This window comes from Eleutherodactylus coqui, chromosome 4, assembly GCF_035609145.1.
Source record: "Eleutherodactylus coqui strain aEleCoq1 chromosome 4, aEleCoq1.hap1, whole genome shotgun sequence".
NCBI lineage: Eukaryota > Metazoa > Chordata > Amphibia > Anura > Eleutherodactylidae > Eleutherodactylus > Eleutherodactylus coqui.
The window spans coordinates 55,478,631-55,499,644 of NC_089840.1; the positions used below are offsets into that span (position 1 = coordinate 55,478,631).

The 21,014-nt window shown below is 44.2% G+C and overlaps 1 protein-coding gene across 1 annotated transcript in view; it reads right to left on the minus strand.

Annotated features, from left to right (window-relative positions):
* Positions 1–6,299: 6,299 nt before the first annotated feature.
* The window catches only part of CTPS2 (CTP synthase 2), a 181,704-nt gene continuing 166,989 nt past the window's right edge, over positions 6,300–21,014 (minus strand). The window contains exon 22 of the mRNA XM_066599475.1: positions 6,300–7,030. The gene's annotated coding sequence lies outside the window, so the exon portion shown is untranslated. The remainder of the gene's footprint in view (positions 7,031–21,014) is intronic.

A 21,014-nucleotide genomic window follows, 5' to 3' on the forward strand; every position in this document is an offset into this window, starting at 1 on the left:
CTGCCAGCATAATCGCTGTACACTATAAACTCGGTCCTTGACACATTAGAGCACAGAACACCATATGAAGAAGAGAGCCCGAATAAAAGGATGTAGCATAGATGAAATTGTCAAATAGACATCATACTCTACAAATACTTTATGTCGAATCCCGCACACCAGCAACCAACGGAAACATGTAGATTTCTTTGCATAAAATTTAAGATTCTTTGCTTTGAAATAAAAAATACAATCTTTAAATAAGTGAATACAAGTCTTTGATGTGTCCTCTATTGCCCCGTTAAATGTAATCTGCCATCTACTTTTAGCCCTATAAGCTAAGCTTATGGGCTGAAAGTAGGTGACCCGCTGAGTCCAAGGATATAAGTGTTATACTTACCTGCCCCGTCATTCCCCCGCTGTCAGTGTTGGAAGCTGCCGCTGAATGCACTAATCCTTCTGTTCTAATTTTATAATGATGGGAAAACCCACTTAAAAACTTGACAAAGAGGACAAATCAGAGACTCAGAATTACTTGTGAATCTATTTATATATATAATAAAATATATTTTAGAACTATTTCAGGCACGACGCGACATCTCTCCCCATCTTTCAAGTATCACCAAGCATGATAGCTCATTTATAAACATGGCAGCGCCGACAATTATAGCCGTTGTGCCACATAGTGCTTTGGGGGTAGTATGAGCGCTGAGCCCTGCTACATACGGACTATGAAACATTGCAAAATCCTTAGAGAGGTATTCCCATCTTGGGAACTCCATTCCAATGTGCTGCAAGAAGGAAACTGAAGCACTCACCAATGACAGGTCTGTTGCAAAAATGCCTCATTTTCTTGAAAAGCTGTAATCTTTTTTAAAGGGATCCTGTCACCTCTGAACAGCACTATAAACTAAGTTATGTTCCTTTTCAGGGAGCTGGAGGATGTATTTTTTTATACTCACCCCCTGGTTCCCGCGGTGAAGTCTACGCACGGCACAAAGATCTGAGTGGAAGAGTTCATGCGCAGCACTCTGAAAAGCTTCAGATTTTCCTGCTGTGTGCTAACTTCACACGGGAAATGGGGGGGGGGGGGGGGGGAGTATAAAATATGCATCCCCCGACTCCCGTCACTTCCCTAAACAGCTCCGTAACGTAGTATATCCTGCTGTTTCAAGATGTCAGGTTCCCTTTAAAGTTGTTTATTGCACTTTGCTAGGGGGAAGCGACCATTACCGTTGTGCAGTTAAGATGGCCAGCGATTGCGCACTTCTAACTCCATGTGCAACTTTCTACTAGGTGGCCAGGATCTCTGGAGCGTACGCACAATAGCACCCGGCCACCGTATACCACTGCTGGTTTTTTTGCATAGAAAGGCTTCTGAGCAGCACGAACAACGAGGACGCCTGTCAGAAACAGCAGAGTGCAACAACAGCTCATGCGGGGCCGGGAGTTGTTACGCATGCAATCCTGAGATCCTGGCTAATGCGTCACACTCGGAGTTAGAAGTGTGCAAGTGGCGGCCATCTCCACTCCATAGCGGAGGTGGTGGGTTCCACTATCAGCAGTCAACAAATTTAAAGAAGATTACAGCTTTTCAAGAGAATGGGGCACTTTTGCAACAGACATGGCACTGGTGAGTGCTATAATTTTCTATTAGTGGCACAGTGGGGTTCCTGACATGGAATAGCCCATTGATAAAAACAACTTGTCATGAGTGATTAAGTACCAACAATAATTTCCATTGAACTACACAATAAAAGTCAAGAACTGTAAGTGTTGATGCTATCCAGTAGGACCAGTAATCGTGCCTCAGTAATTATGTGCTCACTACAGAAAAACAGCAAAAAAAGCAGAAAACATACTGACCTTGTTCATACAGAACCATTTTTTTTAGCAACCACCAGGAGTATATGCTAAGTATAAGAAGCATAAAGAAAGTAAAAGTATAAAGGGAAGACTTATGTTTCATCTCTTTTTTGGATCCTAGTTTTGTCTATAAAGAAAAAGTGTCTACGGGCGCTTTTATACAAACGCAGCTTTCATCCATATAGCATCTATATTTATACGAACTTTATGGCAGAGTTAGAACATTTCACATGCTTTGTATAAAATTTGCAGCATGTGTTACTTTTAGCTGCTTTGTAAAGTGCCCATTGAAGTTTAAAAATAGTAATAGGTTTCCTGCGCACATCCATATTACCGCTCCATACAATTATGAGTGGCACGGTGTTGTAATACCGGATTGGTAGAAATCAGTGCCCCCATGCTGTACCTCCATCTGGATCTGATCTTAAATAGAGGCAGACGAAGATTCTTGTGATGGATTTACAGCAGACATGAAAAGAAAATCGTGCCCCCTTCCACCATATGCCCATGTTATGAGATATTCTCCACTACAATTATACAGCAGAGTGCCAATGACTGTGCGTCATCTATATTGTGCCCTATGTCAAAGGTGCTTTCTGATGTGTGTCCTTCCTAGTAGGCAGGTTATCAGTAACACAAAGCAGTAATATGGATGCAATAGTGATGGCAGGTCACCACATACTGTAACTTCATGTGAAAGCAGCATTAGGGCTTATTCAGACATCCGTATATCGGCTGGGTTTTCAAGCCCCGCTGATATACTCTGTCTCTCTCTGGGGGGAGGGGAGGTGGGACGAGATGGGCGCAGTGTACCGAGATCCCGCCCCCTCTCCCCTATTTGCAATGGGAGGGGGTGGGGTGGGTGGAATTTAGCTCCGCCCCCCCCATTGCAAACAGTAGCGAGGGCCGGAGAGAGGGCGCGGGAGCTTATTGCACTGCTCCCGGCCCGTTCCACCTCAACCCCTGCAGAGAGAGACTGTGTATATCGGCTGGGTGTGAAAACCCGGCCGATATACGGACATCTGAAAAAGCCCTTAGGGCTTATTTAGACGACCGTATATCGGCTCAGTTTTCACGCCGAGCCGATATACGGTGTCCTTGTCTGCAGGAGGGGGGGAGGATGGAAGAGCCAGGAGCAGGAACTGAGCTCCCGTCCCTCGCCACTATTTGCAATGGGAGGGGCAGGACAGGGGTGGAGCTAAGTGGCAGGACTTAGCTCCGCCCCCATCTTGCCCCCTCCTATTGCAAATAGTGGCAAGGGGCGGAGAGGAGGTGGGAGCTCAGTTCCTGCTCCTGGCTCTTGCATCCTCCCCCCTGCAGACAAGGACACCGTATATCGGCTCGTTGTGAAAACCGAGCCAATATACGGTTGTCTAAATAAGCCCATAGGCTGTATTTACACAGGTGAAAATGGCGTCAGTTCTCTCCGATTGCCAGATGGACAGAATTTGGCACATAAAAAAAAAACATTTTCAGTGAGTTAAGATACAGATGAGATTTTTCTTTCGAACCGAGAGATCAAAAAGTTGCAGCATGTCCTACTGTATTTTTGGGTGTCTATTGTTCAAGAATCGCTCATTATTTTTTATGGAAGTGTGAAAAAAATTACATTGCACTCATATGGCATGTGATTTGCATGCAAGTGTGATGCGCTATTTTAACCATTTTAACAAATGTTAATTTTTTTTTTAAACGGTCACGCACATCAATGCAAATTGTGTTTTTTATGCCCAAATGCATTGCATAAGCCAGAAAATCACAGAAAAAGTGAGTTCAACGTAGGTCAGACTTTCTTACCCACATCCCACTCACCCACCTAAGGCCTCATGTCCACGGGGAAAATCAGATCCGCTGCAGATTCTCAATGGAGAATCTGCAGCGGGTCCCTCCTGCCCCGCGGACATGAGCGCCGAAAATAGCAATTTAAAAGTATTTACCATCCGTAGCGGACCGGGAAGGTCAGCTGTTCCTCACGGCCGGATCTTCATTTTCGGCCGGCGGATGAATCCCTGACGCCGGCGGCACGTCGCCGGCACGTCGTCAACGTGCCGCGCGCATGCGCCGGGCACATCCGCCGAGCCGAAGCAAGGAAGATGCGGCCGTGAGGAAGAGGAGACCTTCCCGGTCCGCTACGGATGGTAAATACTTTAAATTCCTATTTTAGGTCTCCCGCGGATCCGGACGGCTTCCATAGGCTTCAATAGAAGCCCGCGGGAGCCGTCCCCGCGGGAGACCCGCACGAAAATGGAGCATGGTCCAGATTTTTCCATGCTCCATTTTTTTTTAAATCCCTTTTATTGACGATCCGCGGGTATTTATCTACCCGCGGGTGGTCAATGCATCCCTATGGGGTGCGGATCCGCATGCGGGAGATCCGCTGCGGATCTTAAATCATATTTTGCCCGTGGACATGAGCCCTAAGGGCTCATGTCCACGGGCAAAATGTGATTTAAAATCCGCAGCGGATCTCCCGCGCGCGGATCCGCACCCCATAGGGATGCATTGACCACCCGCGGGTAGATAAATACCCGCGGATCGTCAATAAAAGGCATTTTAAAAAAAATGGAGCATGAAAAAATCTGGACCATGCTCCATTTTCATGCGGGTCTCCCGCGGGGACGGCTCCCGCGGGCTTCTATTGAAGCCTATGGAAGCCGTCCGGATCCGCGGGAGACCCAAAATAGGAATTTAAAAGAATTACTCACCCGGAGCGGGCGCTGAAGTCTTCTCTTCCTCACGGCCGCATCTTCCTTGCTTCGGCTCGGCGGATGTGCCCGGCGCATGCGCGCGGCACGTCGACGACGTGCCGGCGACGTGCCGCCGGCGTCAGGGATTCATCCGCCGGCCGAAAATGAAGATCCGGCCGTGAGGAAGAGCCGCCCGCTACGGACAGGTAAATGCTTTTAAATTTCTATTTTCAGCACTCATGTCCGCGGGGCAGGAGGGACCCGCTGCAGATTCTACATGTAGAATCTGCAGCGGATCTGATTTTCCCCGTGGACATGAGGCCTAAGGCCATATCCGACAGTTTTCTTGCTACTTCCATGCAATTTTTATGCCCGCTTATATTGCATGTTTTTCTTTGCTCTACAATTTCTGGGTTTTTTATGTTCCCATAGTAGTCTGCATTAAAAATGCATCCCACTGGCATGAAATGTCGCACGAGAATGGGGTCATATACATAACCGTATTTTTTTGCACATTGCATCACAGTGTTGGAAAAAATGGCGGCATGTCCTATTTTTGGGCAATCCATCGGAACGCATTGCCGTTGTTTTCAATGGGCCGGAAGACACATTGCACATGTGCATGCAAGAGTGTAGGAGATTTCCCGTTGAAAACAAAGGGAAACACTTACCGCGCCGGAGGATCGCAACTGTACTGAAGTGATGAGAGTCGTTTTTGACACAAATATGCATTGCTTGAACGGGACATCTCACGTGCACGATATTGGGCTCGGCTGTGTGTAGGAAGCCTCAAATATCAGGAAAATCACTTGTGTATTAATCCATTCAAATCAATGGGTTCTTTTCAAATGCGAGTTCCGTACATCTTGTCATCAGACAGAACTTGCCTGTGCAAATACAGCCTTAGAGCTCCTGCAGACGAGCGTAGGCGCCAAAATGCTCACTCCTGCGCAACGTATTTGCACAGTGAAGGAGTATTTTTTGCGCACATGCCTGCAGAATGCTATGTGCAGTTGAATCAACCCCGCCCTCAATTTAAATGGCTATTAAGTTAAATTAGGTGGCGGGTATACGTAGGGTATTGCACATACTTGCGTGTACATGAGTGGAAATATGCACAAAAATAGAGCATGTTGCATTTTTTTTCTTCACGAGAGCAAAATACACAGGAAAAAACTGTGAGAAGTAACCCATTGAAAACAATGGCGCTAATCTCTGTGCATTGCGCACGCCCATGTGAATAAGCCCTTAGGCCGGATTCACACTAATGCATCTGCGCAGTGTATTACGAAAGAAAATGAGTGTGCGCAAAACGCAGTGAATAGAACCCATTGATCTCAATGGGTTAATTTGTATAAGGTGTGCCCACTGAAAAAAAGACCAATCCCTAAAATAAGTCGTACCCTGATTTTCGATGGGGGGCTTGAAATATAAGCCCTACCCTGAAAATAAACTCTAGCTACACTACGTGCAAAAAAAAAACTATACTCACCTAGCTGGCACCATCCGGGTCCCTCCCGCTTGTCTCCGCGGTTCCGGGAAGGCTTCTTCGCAGTTCTCAGCGCTGACAGAGGATCGCTTGCTAGTAACGGGGTTCATCGAGCGCCGCCGTTATTGGCTGAGATGATGAACCCAAGTACCAATCAGAGCAAGTGCTTGCTGGAGGTGGGGTTTACAAACAGCGTTACCAGCAAGTGATCTTCTGTTGGCGCTGAGAATTGCAAGGAAGCCTGCCGCAACTGTTGAAAGCAGCAGGAGGGACCCGGATGGCGCTGCTAGGTAAGTATAAGACATACCCAAAAATAAGACCCTGTGCCTCTTTTGGGGCAAAAATTAATATAAGACAGGGTCTTACTGTCAGGGAAACACGGTAAGTGTATCTTGCGTGTGCATTTTGTTAATACAAAGAAATGCGCAGCATGTTTTATCTTCTTGTGCATTTGCGCAAAGAAAGAATGAGCACATATTGAACTAATTACAATAATTGTCCATTACAATGAATTGGATCATGGTTTTGTGCTGTATTCTGCGCGCAATGCCCATTGCACAAATACACGGTGCACATGCGCTTACACTTGTGTGACACCGGCCTCAGGCACCATGCACACAGTAGAGCTCCTTATACAATGCTTGCACTGATACACTCCAGGTGACACACATCTGCTTCATACACAACCATAATATGGAAATATTCTCCATTTTTACGGCATCCGATGGAGCATGCTGACAATTTTATATTCCCAGCCAGAATAAAACTAAAGATCCGGAAGGTCCGGTCCATTTTATGGCTGCTGTATTGCCGCCATAACGTGTCCGCAAGCATGAACCCTTAAATAGACTTTCACAAAACAATGAATAAAAGATATTTGGATTTTCAGTATTCCGGTTCCTGCTTTAGATATTTTGCTTGAGGCCGAGGGAAGGATCTTTATTCCTCGGCTCAGGTTCAGTTCTGGTGAATGATTCCATTTCTTTCTTGTCTTTGCAAAGCTGTTAATCTAGGAAGAAATGAAATACAATACCCGTCAGGCTTGTTGGATGGCTGAATAGTAGAGAATAAACACTACAACAATAGAAGTAGTGGAACACAACAAAAGCTACAGTAATGGATGTACAGGCAGTGCCTTTATTTAGAGTAGAATTGTTCTTGTCGTTGCTATGGCTTTTCAACGTTATTGTGTAATTGTCAGGGGAAATAATCACTCTGGACCTGCGAGATCAATATATACCATGGGTGGGTTTTATTTTACTTGAAAGGGAACCCGACCCCAGTTTTGAAAAGGGCGAACCACGTGAAGCCACGGAGCCACAAAGAAAAGTTTATTCCAAAGCGTGTTTTATTATAGCAAACAAAGTCTAAAATCAAAGTTTAAAGTTTCTCGAACTCTATATTAATAGTCCGGTGGGCGGGGCCGGACCTTCTCTGCTGCCCTCACTACGATGCGTAAGCCAGGTCAGTGATGTGGATGATGTCTCCCACGTTATCCATGGGAAGGTCCACATGAGTCGCAACTACAGACTGACACATTCGAAGATTCTTTAGCCCTGTTGTGGGCAGATTCAAGTATCTTTTCTGCTTATAAGCTGGTCCATGGTCGCAGCGTATGCAATAGATGACGTAGGAGATGGCATTCATATCACTGATTAAGAGAGAGTTATGTAGTGTGCCGAGGGCAGCAGAGATGGTCCGGGCCTTATTATAATGGAGAGGGTGAAACTTTAAAAGTCTATATTACAAGGTATTCTAGTTTTGTAAGCTTTGGAATAAACCCTCCTTTGTTGTTCTGTGGCTGCAAGTGTTTTTCCCTCATTGGAACTTGTGACAGATTCCTTTTAAGGCAGAGAGTTCCATAGTCTCACTTCTCTTACAGTAAAGAACCCCCTTCTATGTTGGTGTAGAAACCTTCTTTCCTCTAGACGTAGAGAATGCTCCCTTGTTACAGTCACGGGTATAGATAGATTGTGAGAGAGATCTCTGTATTGTCCCCAATATATTTATATATAGTTAATCATAGACTGGTAGAGTTGGAAGGGACCTCCAGGGTCATCGAGTGCAACCCCCTGCTCAGTGCAGGATTTATTAAACCATCCCAGACAGATATTTGTCCAGCCTTTGTTTGAACACTTCCATTGAAGGAGCACTTACCACCTCCATAACCTGTTCCACTCATTGAGCACCCTCACTGTCAGAAAGTTATTTCTAATATCTAATTTGTGTCTCCTCCCTTTCAGTTTCATCCCATTGCTTCTAGTCTTTCCTTGCGCAAATGAGAATAGGGCTGATCCCTCTGCACTATGACAGCCCTTCAGATATTTGTAGACAGCTATTAAGTCTCCTCTCAGCCTTCTTTTTTGCAAGCTAAACATTCCCAGATCCTTTAACCGTTCCTCATAGGACATGATTTGCAGACTGCTCACCATCTTGATAACTCTTTCCTGAGCTTGCTCCAGTTTGTCCATGTCTTTTTTAAAGTGGGGTGCCCAGAACTGGACACAGTATTCCAGATGAGGTCTGACTACGAAAGAGTAGAGGAGGATAATTACTTCACGTGATCTAGACTCTATGCTTCTCTTAATACATCCCAGAATTGTGTTAGCCTTTTTGGCTGCTGCATCACATTGTTGACTCATGTTCAGTCTATGATCTATTAGTATGCCCAAGTCTTTTTTTACATGTGCTGCTGCTTAGCTCAATTCCTCCCATTCTGTATGTGCTTCTTTCATTTTTCTTGCCCAGATGTAGGACTTTGCATTTCTCCTTGTTAAATACCATTCTCTAAGTCGCCACCCACTGTTCAAGCTTTTCTAGATTTTTTTTTTAATACTCTCTCTCTCTTTCCTAGTCTTAGCTATCCCTCCTGGCTTTGTGTCGTTGGCAAATTTGATCAGTTTCCCATCAATTCCCTTCTCCAGATCATTTATAAAAATGTTGAACAACACTGGGCCTAGGACAGAGCCTTGTGGTACCTCACTTGATACATTCTTCCACTTGGATGTGCAGCCATTTATGACCACTCTTGGAGTACAATCACTCAGCCAGTTGTGAATCCACCTAACAGTTGCCTTGTCAATCCCATATTTGGTAGTTTTTTCAATAAGTATGGTATGAGATACGTTGTCAAATGCTTTACTAAAATCAAGATATACTATATCCACCGCATTTTCCTGATCAACCCAGTCGGTGATTCTGTCATAGAAGGGAATTAGATTAGTCTGGCATGACTTGTTTGTTACAAACCCATGCTGGCTCTGGTTAATTACTCCATTCTTATCTAAGTACTTGCATATATGCTGTTTAATAATCTGTTCAAAAATTTTTCCTGGTATAGAAGTCAGGCTCACAGGTCTGTAGTTTCCTGGATTCACCTTCTTCTCTTTTTTTGAAGATAGGGACAACATTGTCCCTTCTCCAATCTTCTGGGACTTCTCCTGTAGTTATTATATCACACCTCAGCTGTCTTTTTGTAAGGTAAATAATGTTATTTTGATTATCTCTCTGGGTATTGTAGTCCACCCAGTCTTCAACTTATTTCTGTTTAGTCCAGAACTATATAGCTAGGCAATCAAAATATCATAGTGTATTATAATAGATACTTGTCATTCACTCTAAAATGCAAATTGATAAATCATTTGCACTAACAGAACTATCAATTTGCATTCTTTATCCCTCCGGGTGGGGATTAGGATTGATAGAATGAGATTCAAAACGTTGATTAAAAGTCTCTGCATATTTACATCCCGTAATATATTTGCCTGTCATTTATGGCATCTTTGATCCCTATACTCTGATGAAACCATAAATCATGGTGGAACATGTCAGGGGGATTGATATGTAGCAGCTTTTAATCACTGTGTTCAATCTCATTCTATAAGAAGCAAAGGGTTTTGTACTCCGGAAACATCTCAGTTGAGAATTTGTTCGTAAAATAAAAAAATCCCATTAAATTTATAAAACAGATTCAGAATAGGAGTTTCTGGAGTTCAATGATGTGTGATGATGAATGATGTTCTTACTTTCTCCATCAGCATTTTTATTTAATTTTATCCCATGAATATAAGATGTGATAAGGAAGGTTTAACTTGTCATTAGTTGGACGTTTAAGACCCATTATTAGGTCAGACCTCCAGCCCATCAGAAGCTTCTTTGGTACACTGGTGGGTTTGTCCAACCCTGACTTAATACGATGAGGAGGACATGCACTGAAAAGACAGCAGATACTCAAATACCTACCAAATATCCACCTACACTTATCACCAAGACAACTACTATGCCCCCAGATGGCTTATTAGAGATAAGGATGCTGTCTATAAAGTAGTGGACTTGTAATATTCCAAATTGATCTAAGGGGACTACTATATGTGGAAGTACTAACATTACTCCACTTTGATTTGGTCTTATCATGTATGTCATAATATGCCATACATATAAGGGATGTAGGTGACGTGGGCTCGGAGCCAAACCTGCTCCATCTGTACTTAAAGGGGTTGTCCCGCGGCAGCAAGTGGGTCTATACACTTCTGTATGGCCATATTAATGCACTTTGTAATGTACATTGTGCATTAATTATGAGCCATACAGAAGTTATAAAAAGTTTTTCACTTACCTGCTCCGTTGCTGGCGTCCTTGTCTCCATGGTTGCCGTCTAATTTTCGCCGTCTAATGGCCAAATTAGACGCGCTTGCGCAGTCCGGGTCTTCTTATCTTCTCAATGGGGCTCCGTGTAGCTCCGTGTAGCTCCGCCCCGTCACGTGTCGATTCCAGGCAATCAGGAGGCTGGAATCGGCAATGGACCACACAGAAGAGCTGCGGTCCACGGAGGAAGAAGATCCCGGCGGCCATCTTCAACCGGTAAGTATAGAAGTCACCGGAGCGCGGGGATTCAGGTAAGCGCTGTGCTGGTTTTTTTTTAAGTCCCTGCATCGGGGTTGTCTCGCGCCGAACGGGGGGGGGTTGAAAAAAAAAAAACCCGTTTCGGCGCGGGACAACCCCTTTAAGGGATCGCAGAGAACTCAGATGCCTCAGATTAATATTGATCATGGCATATACGAGGTTAACAGAGAGAGGTAACATCCTTTGTGATGTCATCGGACCTTTGCCCATCCAATTGCAGAGGGTTGATAGGTTACTGTGGCAACCAGATTCCAGACAATGGCCTGCCAGTTTGCTATGGCTTGTGAACAGGTAATGCACTGCAGTACTTCTGTACTGCAGTGTATTATTTGAGCAATCAAATGACTGCAGGTACAAGTTCCCACAGGGACAAAAAAAGGGTTATGAAAAATAAAAGAAGTTTAAAAAAATCCATCTTAAAGTAATAAAGAAAAACTCTTTTTTTTGGACACTTTTCAAAAAAAAGGATTAAAAAAGACACATGCTTGTTATTGCTGCATTTGTAATACGTGGACAATAAATTGAACAAACATTTTATGCCACATAGCAAATGCTATAAAAAAAAAACTCAAAGAAAATAGCTAAAATAGTGACCCAAAATGGTACCGATAAAAACTACAGCTCCTCATGCAAAAAAAAGCCCTTACACAGCTCTGTACATACCAAAATAAGTTATGGGCCTTTAAATGCAGCAATGCCAAAAACAAATTATTTTTCAAAAAAGTTCTTAAAGGTGCAAAATTGGAAAAACCTAAAAAAATGGAATTTTTGTATCATCGTCATCATATAAACCTGCATAAAAAGTTGTAATTTATACTGCATGATGAAGGCTGTAAAAAAAAAAACAATGGAAGAATTGATGTGTTCTTTCACCATTCCCCACAAAAATGAGTAAAAGTTATACAATACGGTCTGGGTGAGAATGTGTGTAACTAGTCAGTGATAGAAAGCAGAGGGGGGTTATAAATGGTACATACTCTGATTGGGTCACCGTTACTAGTGGGGTATCACAGGGGGTAGTGCTGGGCCCTATTCTTTATAATATATTTATTAATAATCTGGTAGACGGATTATACAGTAAAATAGGTTATCAAAATTGGGGTTATTTCATTTAGCAAAAAGACAGCTGAGGGGTGACCAAATAACTATGTATAAATACATCATCGGGGGACAATACAGAGATCTCTCCCATCATCTACTTATACCCAGGACTGTGATGTAAGAGGGCGCCCTCTACATCTAGAGGAAAGAAGTTTTTTTACACTGACACAGAAGGGGGTTCTTTACTGTTAGAGCAGTGAGACTATGGAACTCTCTGCCTAAAGCCACTCTCACACAAGTGTTTGTAAAAACATTGCATTTTACAGCGCTGAGAGCAGCATTTTTATGAGCGTTTGCCTGCATATTTTGTGCGGTAAGAACGTAGGTAAAGCAAGCTGATGACGTAACCCCCCCCCCCCCCCCTTTTCGGTGGCATAGTAAGCAACGTTAAAAACGCTGTACACAGCATTTTACAACATTTTTATTTTCAATTTAATTTCAATGGATGATGCAGGGTTAAAAACGTGCGGAACCTCCAGAAATAGAACATACAGCGTTCGTTTTAGCGCGCACTATAAATGCTGCTTGTCTGAGGAAATGAATGAAGGCTAAGTGCAGCGTTTTTGGTGGGCATTGAAAACGTAAAAAAACACCTGTGTGAGAGGGGCCTAATGGTGAACTTGATATAAGAGTTTAAGAGGGGCCTGGTATTATTACTTCTGAAGCCAGTGATTGGCTGAGCGGTCCCATGCACAATGAACAGCACATGACTGCTATGAGCAGCGGGACTGGGCCTCTTATACTGGATCGGCAAGACACTTAGGCCCAATGTCCACGGGCGGGGCGGATTCCGCCCATAGCAAAATCCCACCCTGCCTGTGGCCAAGGACAATTATTTACCTGTCTAGGTCTTCTGTGTCTCTGTCTGGATCTTCTTTCTGCATGCACAGTACATTTTGTTTAACTCCTTCTTTCCCGTGGAGTAGCGGCTCGTCTGCAGTGTGAGCTGCGGGTGTGCCGTGAATGAGATGGCCTCCATTGACTTCAATGGAAGCCGTCCCTGCTGGATCCACATGGATGGAGCATGCTGCAATTAGTTTTCCGGACCAAAAGGTCCGCAAAACAAATCCACATGCTTTAATGCATTTGCAGACGCCTATGCATAAGTATGGGAGGCTTGGACTGCAACTCGTCCGCCCATGGACATTGGGCTTTAGGATCACTTTTTTTCCCCACTTTATTACTTTCCCAGGTAAAAACCTTTAACTATTGAGCCATTTTAGTCTCATTATTACTTTTTTTAAACGTTGTACCAATTTCTCTCGAGCAAAATAACAGGGCAATGTTACTGAGTGGGAGCGTCCTAAAAAAGGCTTTATTACATGGAAAAATGTGTATTACACAGCAGAAGAAGTAAAAAAGTTTCCTTTCTATTTCTCTTCTCTTTAGCATCCATTCCCGGGTACCTAAATAAATACACCTGCAAAAACTGAATCAGAATGCAGAGTGTAACCGGAGCTTTATGGTCCTGAGCTGGCAGCCGCAGCGATACAAAATTACCCTGTCTGTCTGCCAGCTCTAACTACACCGAGTGGCGCTTTCCTGGCACCCTTTACTAGGAGTGGGCATCCATCTGCAGGCATTGTGGATTTGCACAGCTGATAACATAATGGCAAATATCTTCTGATAGAACTATAGAAGGACAATGTAATAAAAAGGGATATTTAGTAGAAAATTTTATTTCAACCCACGATTGGCCTCCAGACAATGTGAAAATTGAGCAAAATTTCAGAGGAGACTTATTTATAAACCACTGAATGGACATTATGTGATAATTGCCTCGAAAAGGAAGGAAATAAAGTTTATTCTCTGTTTCCAAGAACTTTAATTTGTTAATCTAGGATTGTTATATATATTTTTAAAAAATGCTCCAAGACGTTTACAAGCAAAGATGGCCAGATCCTTCACAAGTTTTTTAGATTTCCTGGTGGAGTTCATTTCTGAGTTCAAAAATCATTCTGAAACATATGACGGCAGATTCATAGATTATAATGAAGCCAGCATATGTAAAAGTTGTCTCCTTTTTGTGTCATCCAGTCCATGGATTTTGTCCATTGCTTTCCTTGTCCACTAGGACATTTCATCCAATTTCTTTTATCCCATCCACATTTTGTCCAATTGCTTTCCTCGTCATCCAGTAAGACATTTGACATTTCGCCATTGATACTTAATGCCATACTTAAGAAAAGAGACGTGTGTTCTCCTCTTGAACGTATAGTTTATATGAAATCACTGTCCAAAGGACGACTTCAGACGTCGCCATCTATTGACTTAATTCTGTAATAAAAAAGCTGTAATTTCAAAAATTTTTAACTGATCACATGACGGTGACATCATCACTGGTCCTGGAACGCAAGCGCTGAAGGGCCTGTGATGACATCAATTATACACAGATCAAATTTGCGGAGTTATTCTGTTAAATTGACACGTCCGATTTCTAAAATTAGGTCTGGCCATTAAGGCGCAAACAGGTCTGGTCACTTTGGCCTAATTCCCACGGGCGGATTTCCGCCGCATATCCGCGGCGTTGCCCCGCAGCTATTAGCCTCTATTGAACCTAATAGCGCAATGCTCACAGTGCAGCATTCCACTGCGGAATTCCGCCCCGTGAAATCACCCGTAATCACCCGCAGCATGTTCTATTTGCCGCAGGCGTACGCGAGGACGGTTTCCATTGCAGTCAATGGAAGCCGACTGTCACGCTATCTTCCGCTGTAGCACAGCGGAAGATAGGGTGAAAACGCTTCCCCGCTGTCATGTGATGCTGTGGGCGCATCATAGGATGCAGGACATCGGGCAGCGGATCCGGAGGTGAGTATGGGGTCTTTGGGGGGGCGCCGTGACGGACTCTGCTGCGGAATTCCGCTTGCAGAGCCCATCACGGCCGTGGGCACTAGGCCTGAGGGGTTAAAACAAGTGGCTCAGAATCTAGCTTGGATATAGTGATATATAGGACAAATTCAGATTGGACGTAATGTACGCCTGGATGAGTTTATCCTTGGACAAACTTATGAAAGGACAAGAAATCTTGGACCAACTACCCTCAAACCTTTGTGTGCACTATTGCCACCTTACAAGTCCATCCACTTAAAAAAAAAAACTAAAAGAGTAGACCACCACACTTTTGGCTACTTCTAATAACCCTAACAACCATGCAAATGTATTCCATATATATTGCAAATGTACTGTAAAGGCATGGCTGCTTTCTACCGAACACAGCGCCACCCTTGTCTATAGAGTTGTATGTACTATTACAGCTCAGCTCTATTGAAGTCCAAGAGATTTGCCTGCTCTTCTAGCAGTTTAGGAGGTCTCCCCTTTTTTCTGGGAGTCTCCTATATATTCTGGCGCAGTTGGCAAGTGTACTATTAGTTCACAGGATTGTAGACTCTAAGCTGTCGAAGTCAGCTATGCCAAGTGTTCGGAAATTTCTAGTCATGGCCCACGATGTGCCTTTGAGTTTCTATTCTGTGAGTTCTTCTTACGGATTGATCCATTTCACAGTTGTTAGCTTTGGTGATTGAGGGCCAGGGATATTGGACGATGTCAGGAAGCCACTAACCATGTTTTAATCTAAAATTACATGTGGCTCCGCGGAGCTCATTGACTAGTGTGTTACTGCAGTCAGACAGTAAAATGATTAAGTGTTGAATAATTATGACAAATGTAATTTGTTAAGTAAAAGCTGATTAATTCCGGAAGGCTTTAGCTCAGTGCTTGGATGTTCGTAAACAGATAGAATACAATATGTGCAAAGAAGGTTGTAAAGAACTGTAAAACTGCACAGCTTATCCAGGCAAAACTCTTACTAAGAAATGTGGGACCCACAATAGACAATAAATAGTGAAAATAGGAATAAAAAGGTGGGAATCTTAAGGCGTGTATCATACAAACAGGGTTTGGATCCACCGGCTTTATTTAAAAAAAAGGTTCAGTAAGTTTATATTTTTTGTGCCGTGCCAAGGACGGTAGTTAGATGGGCAATTCTTTTGGTGCGTATGCCCCGTGGGCCCTGGCACCTGGTTGGGTTTGCCGGGTGCTGACGTCGTCCAAGGGAATATGCTAGGTTGGAGCCCTGTTACAGATTTTTCATTCTGGGCCCAGAAGCGTCAAGTGACATCTCTGTTCATAGGATAATATCCAGATGCTTATGTGGGAATCTATGGAGCCGTAGGGTGATTTGCAATGTCTGCCATATTTAGAATACAAAGTATATGACAAGCCGCTGCCTGTCTGCTGACAGTTGTTTACTGCACTTTATGTATCAGCAGATTGTTTTATCTACAATGCACAGACTAACCAAAATGGGAAAAAACAAAAGCAGGAAGAAATAGTAATTCACTTGTGACATTAGAATGGAGATGTGACTACTTAGAGGTGGCTTTCAGTATAGAGAAACTGCCTGTATTAGAAGACTAGTAAGAACACTCTGATGTGACTGAAAGAACAGTCTGCAGATACAGTAACTCTACTTTATGGCTACAGAACATACAAGTGTAACAATATAATAACTAGCAGAACCTGCACTGTCTTGTATATAGGAAGGTAGTAAGGACAGAAACCATGTATCCCTTGCGGTAAAGAGGAGGTTGAATGTAGTGGTGATCACACATGCACGATGCCACTCTCCATTCATGTTTAATGGGACTGCCAGAGATAGCTAGTGCAAGGAAAATAACTCTGGGCCACTACACTAGCGTACTTGGCTATTTCCATCAGCCCCATAGAAATAAATAGAGCGGTACTATCGATGTACAACTTGCACTCCATTCAATCCACTCCTCCCTGCAGGGGGTACAGTGATCCTGCAGCGAGGGTGACGAGACATGGGACACCCATTATCGGGATTGGTGGGGGTCTCAGCAGTGAGACCCCACCAATCAGACTTTTATCACTAATCCTGTGGATAGGTGATACAAGTTAATCTTGGTACACCCCCTTTAAGGATATACTCTCCAAGCTTATTCTATTTTTTGGAAAATAAATGAATCAAAGCATGCCTCTGCCATCTATCTATCAATGGGCTCCTGCGGACAGATATGTGCTGTGGAATCTGCAGCGCGTGTCCGAACCGCGGATCTGCAGAAAATAGCACCCATTGTATGCTATGGGAAATTGATTCTTCCTGCAGTAACAACAAGAACAGTAGATTAAAGGGAATTAGTCATCAAATATCAACACCTAAGTTTATAGCTTAGGTAATGTGAAGTCAGGGGAGCCTCTTTTCATACTCGCCCTGCGTTCCTGCAGTGTTCATTGGCAAAGTCAGCGTAGACAGCAGTTTGACTCTTTTCAGAAGGCTGTGTGTATGCACCCTCATAGTGATGAGTGAGAGTGGGATAAACCAGGTGAGTATCAGAGGAGACTCCTTGGACTTTCCAACACCTAAAGTATAAGCACCATAGCTTAGTTCATGATGCCGCAGTGCTCGAGAACCAATCACTGCAGCGCTTAAAGAACCAATCCCCACCATTCAATGCGATGGCTATGATTGGTTCATCGAGCACTGCAGTGATTGGCGCTCAAGAACCAATCAGAGCCAGTGCTTCCTGAAGGCTGAGTTTTTGAAACCCTTGACCAAGAAGCACTGGCTGAAGACTAAAGACATGTGTGCCAGAGCTGCAGAGGAGAGGTGTGGCGGAGTGGACAGCGCCTGTTAGGTAATGTATTGTTTTTTTTTATGCAACTAGGATTTATTTTAGGGCTCAAACAGTAGGTCTTCCTACTGTAAAAGTTGCATCGCACTGCACGAAAACTGCGTTTTCATGCAATGCAACACAAAGGAAGGCTCCATAGGGATACATGGGCTATAGAACATCACAAATTGCGGCTGTATAGAGCATACCGCGATTTTTTTCTCTCTCGCAATGTTGCAGCCTACAAATCATCACTAATATGAAGTAACCCATTGAAAAGCATGGGCTTCACATACATGCGATTTGTAGCGCCCATGTGAAAGTGGCCTTACTGTATGTCCCATGATGATAGAGTGGATACTCCCTGAAGTCACTACAGACACTATCCATACCAGCTACACATCATCTCCCAATCTATCCAGTATGCAATGATCAATATTGACTTCTTTCTAAACTGCCACCTGCAAGGAGTGAAACTAAGTAGCCAACTGTTCTGTAAGTGTGCCGGCCCCGGTACAGTGCCATCCACAGACGCAGAGCTCTCTTCAGCCAGCTCCACAGCAATAGAGTTGTATTTCTCAGGAGGGGGATTACTCAGTTAGAAAAGTGTGTGAAAAAGACAGTTAAAGGGGTTATCTCCTGCAGACAAGTCCTGCCCATGCACCCTAGTAGGGCATATGAGAAAGTCATCTAGCATCCAGAAACATTTAGCATTATTTCTGAGTCATTAAAATCCCATTAGATGAAAAAACACACAACATATGTTCTTAGGAGATACGCTGCATGTGCCTTTTCACCTAATGGGATTTTAATGACTCCGCAATAAAGCCAAGTGTTTATGGATGCTTTTTCCTTTTTTGCATTTCCAAATTTTGTGCTACACAGATCTGTGCAGCCATGTTTGGTGCCGGTGAGTGGGACCTTCCTTGTCTGTATTAGGGCATATGGACATCACAGAATCGGGTAACCCATTCCCTTCCCCACGTGTGTCAGAACTGAAAGCCGCTCACTTTCTGGTGGACTCAACTATCCTTGTAAGGCCGGTTTCACACGGGCGACAAAATTGTCCGATTTTCCGTAGATTAGATGGCGCTACAAAACGCATGTTTGTGAACCCCATGCTTTCCAATGCTTTCCTTTATATTAGCGATGTTTAAACTGATGCTATGTTGCAAGAAAAATAAATCATGGCATGCTTACTTTGATGTGCTATTTTTTAACTCCCATGTTTCCAAATGGAGCCTCCTTGTTTATCGCATCGCAAAGCATTTTCGTGCTACGCGTTTCACTCGGCCCAGAAAATTGCGAGAGATTTGTGCGTTGCGAGACGCACTAATTTTACATAAATATGAAGTCCATTCACTTGAATGGGGTCATATACATGAGCGATGTTTTCCTGCATGGCCCCGCAATGCTATGCAGGAAACACATCACAGCATGTTCTATCTTCCTGTGATATCGCCCATTGTGTTCAATGGTGCCGGTGGCAGCAGCGCTAAATCCATTGAAAGCAATGGGAAAATTCTGTGCTCCTCTGCCGCAGCTGTGACAATCAAGAAAGGGGGAATCCCTTTCATGGCCAGCGGGAGAATCCCTTCAGCAGGGAAAATCCCTTTATGCTTGGTAATAAAATCCCCTTATCCCTGTAGCAATGCGAGGCTGTTTTCACGTGAAAATACCTCGTATCCATGGGGCTTTCACATGGTGGAAAGTGCGGTATCGGACCGTGATTCTTGGCCCAAAATCGCCCTTGACTGTGTGAAACTAGCCTAAGGCCAAGATAGTGTATGATCGGCAACACGCAGGAAGTATGCAATGTCATTGCGTACTTGCTACGGGCCATGCGGCTGTCTCATGCAGGTGGCACGCAGCAAATTACGTTTGTGTGAAGCCGCCCTTAGTAGTCTCTGGGCTGCACTTCAAGCGCCAGTAATGACATAGCCATGTGGCCCTGTAACTTTAAAGACTGCGCCTTATTGTGTGTCTAACTTCCACATCCAATAAATAACCAGATTTTGCAAATTTTCATGGTCTCTATTATTTTGTGTGACAACCCTGCATCCGACTGGTTCCACGGATTACAGGTGTACTCTGAATCCCGGTGTCATGCACCACCCCTCAGGCCCTGTACTGGGCATAAGGGCTAGTTCACATCAGCACTAAGGCGTTCTGTTTTCCTGCTCCATTAGGGAGAACTTACTTAAAGGGGTTGTCCCGCGAAAGCAAGTGGGTCTATACACTTCTGTATGGCCATATTAATGCACTTTGTAATGTACATTGTGCATTAATTATGAGCCATACAGAAGTTATCAGAAGTTATTCACTTACCTGCTCCGTTGCTAGCGTCCTCGTCTCCATGGTGCCGTCTAATTTTCAGCGTCTAATCGCCGGATTAGACGCGCTTGCGCAGTCCGGTCATCTTCTTTTCTGAATGGGGCCGCTCGTGCCGGAGAGCGGCTCCTTGTAGCTCCGCCCCGTCACGTGCCGATTCCAGCCAATCAGGAGGCTGGAATCGGCAATGGACCGCACAGAAGCCCCGCAGTCCACCGAGGGAGAAGATCGCGGCGGCCATCTTCACCAGGTAAGTAAGAAGTCACCGGAGCGCGGGGATTCAGGTAAGCACTATCCCGTTTTCTTTTTTAACCCCTGCATCGGGTTTGTCTCGCGCCGAACGGGGGGGCTATTGAAAAAAAAAAAAACCCGTTTCGGCGCGGGACAACCCCTTTAAGTTTTCTGGTTTTCGTTTTTTCTTTCTGGGAAATACGCAAATGGGAAGATTAAACAATACCTCTACAGCGCCACCTATTGGAAGGCAGCATGCACATGGGTGGGTCGGATTCCGCATGCAGAATCCAGCCCTGGTAGCAGCAGCGTCTGCGCGTACCCGCTTTCAGTTCGCTTCATCTGTACTGCGGTTGGTCCGCACGGTTCGCGATCGAACATGCGCAGTACTTTTTTTTTTTAAACTCCTGCTTTTCGCGCAAATTCCACATCCCGCCTGCGAACTCAATTGCGGACAAGCCGCGGATTGGACAGCTTCCATTGCCTTCAATTCTGGCCTTGTTACAAGACTTGTTTAAAAAGTCTGACATTGACTCATAGCAATGCTGTCTTCTACTAGGTGGTGCTGCAGAGGTATTGTTCCATCTTGCTATTTGCATATTTCCCAGAGGACCATGGGTGGCCTTATAAGTCCCCTCACTCACCTTCTAAATGCTCCACATCATTAGGATTCTCATTAGCCAAGCCAGAAACCTACTCCGCAATGATGAGAGGCAATTACCCTGAAACAGCTGTCTGTGCATGGTTTTTCTGGCTTTGGTTCACAACTGCCAGTCATTGTTATGAGGCTTG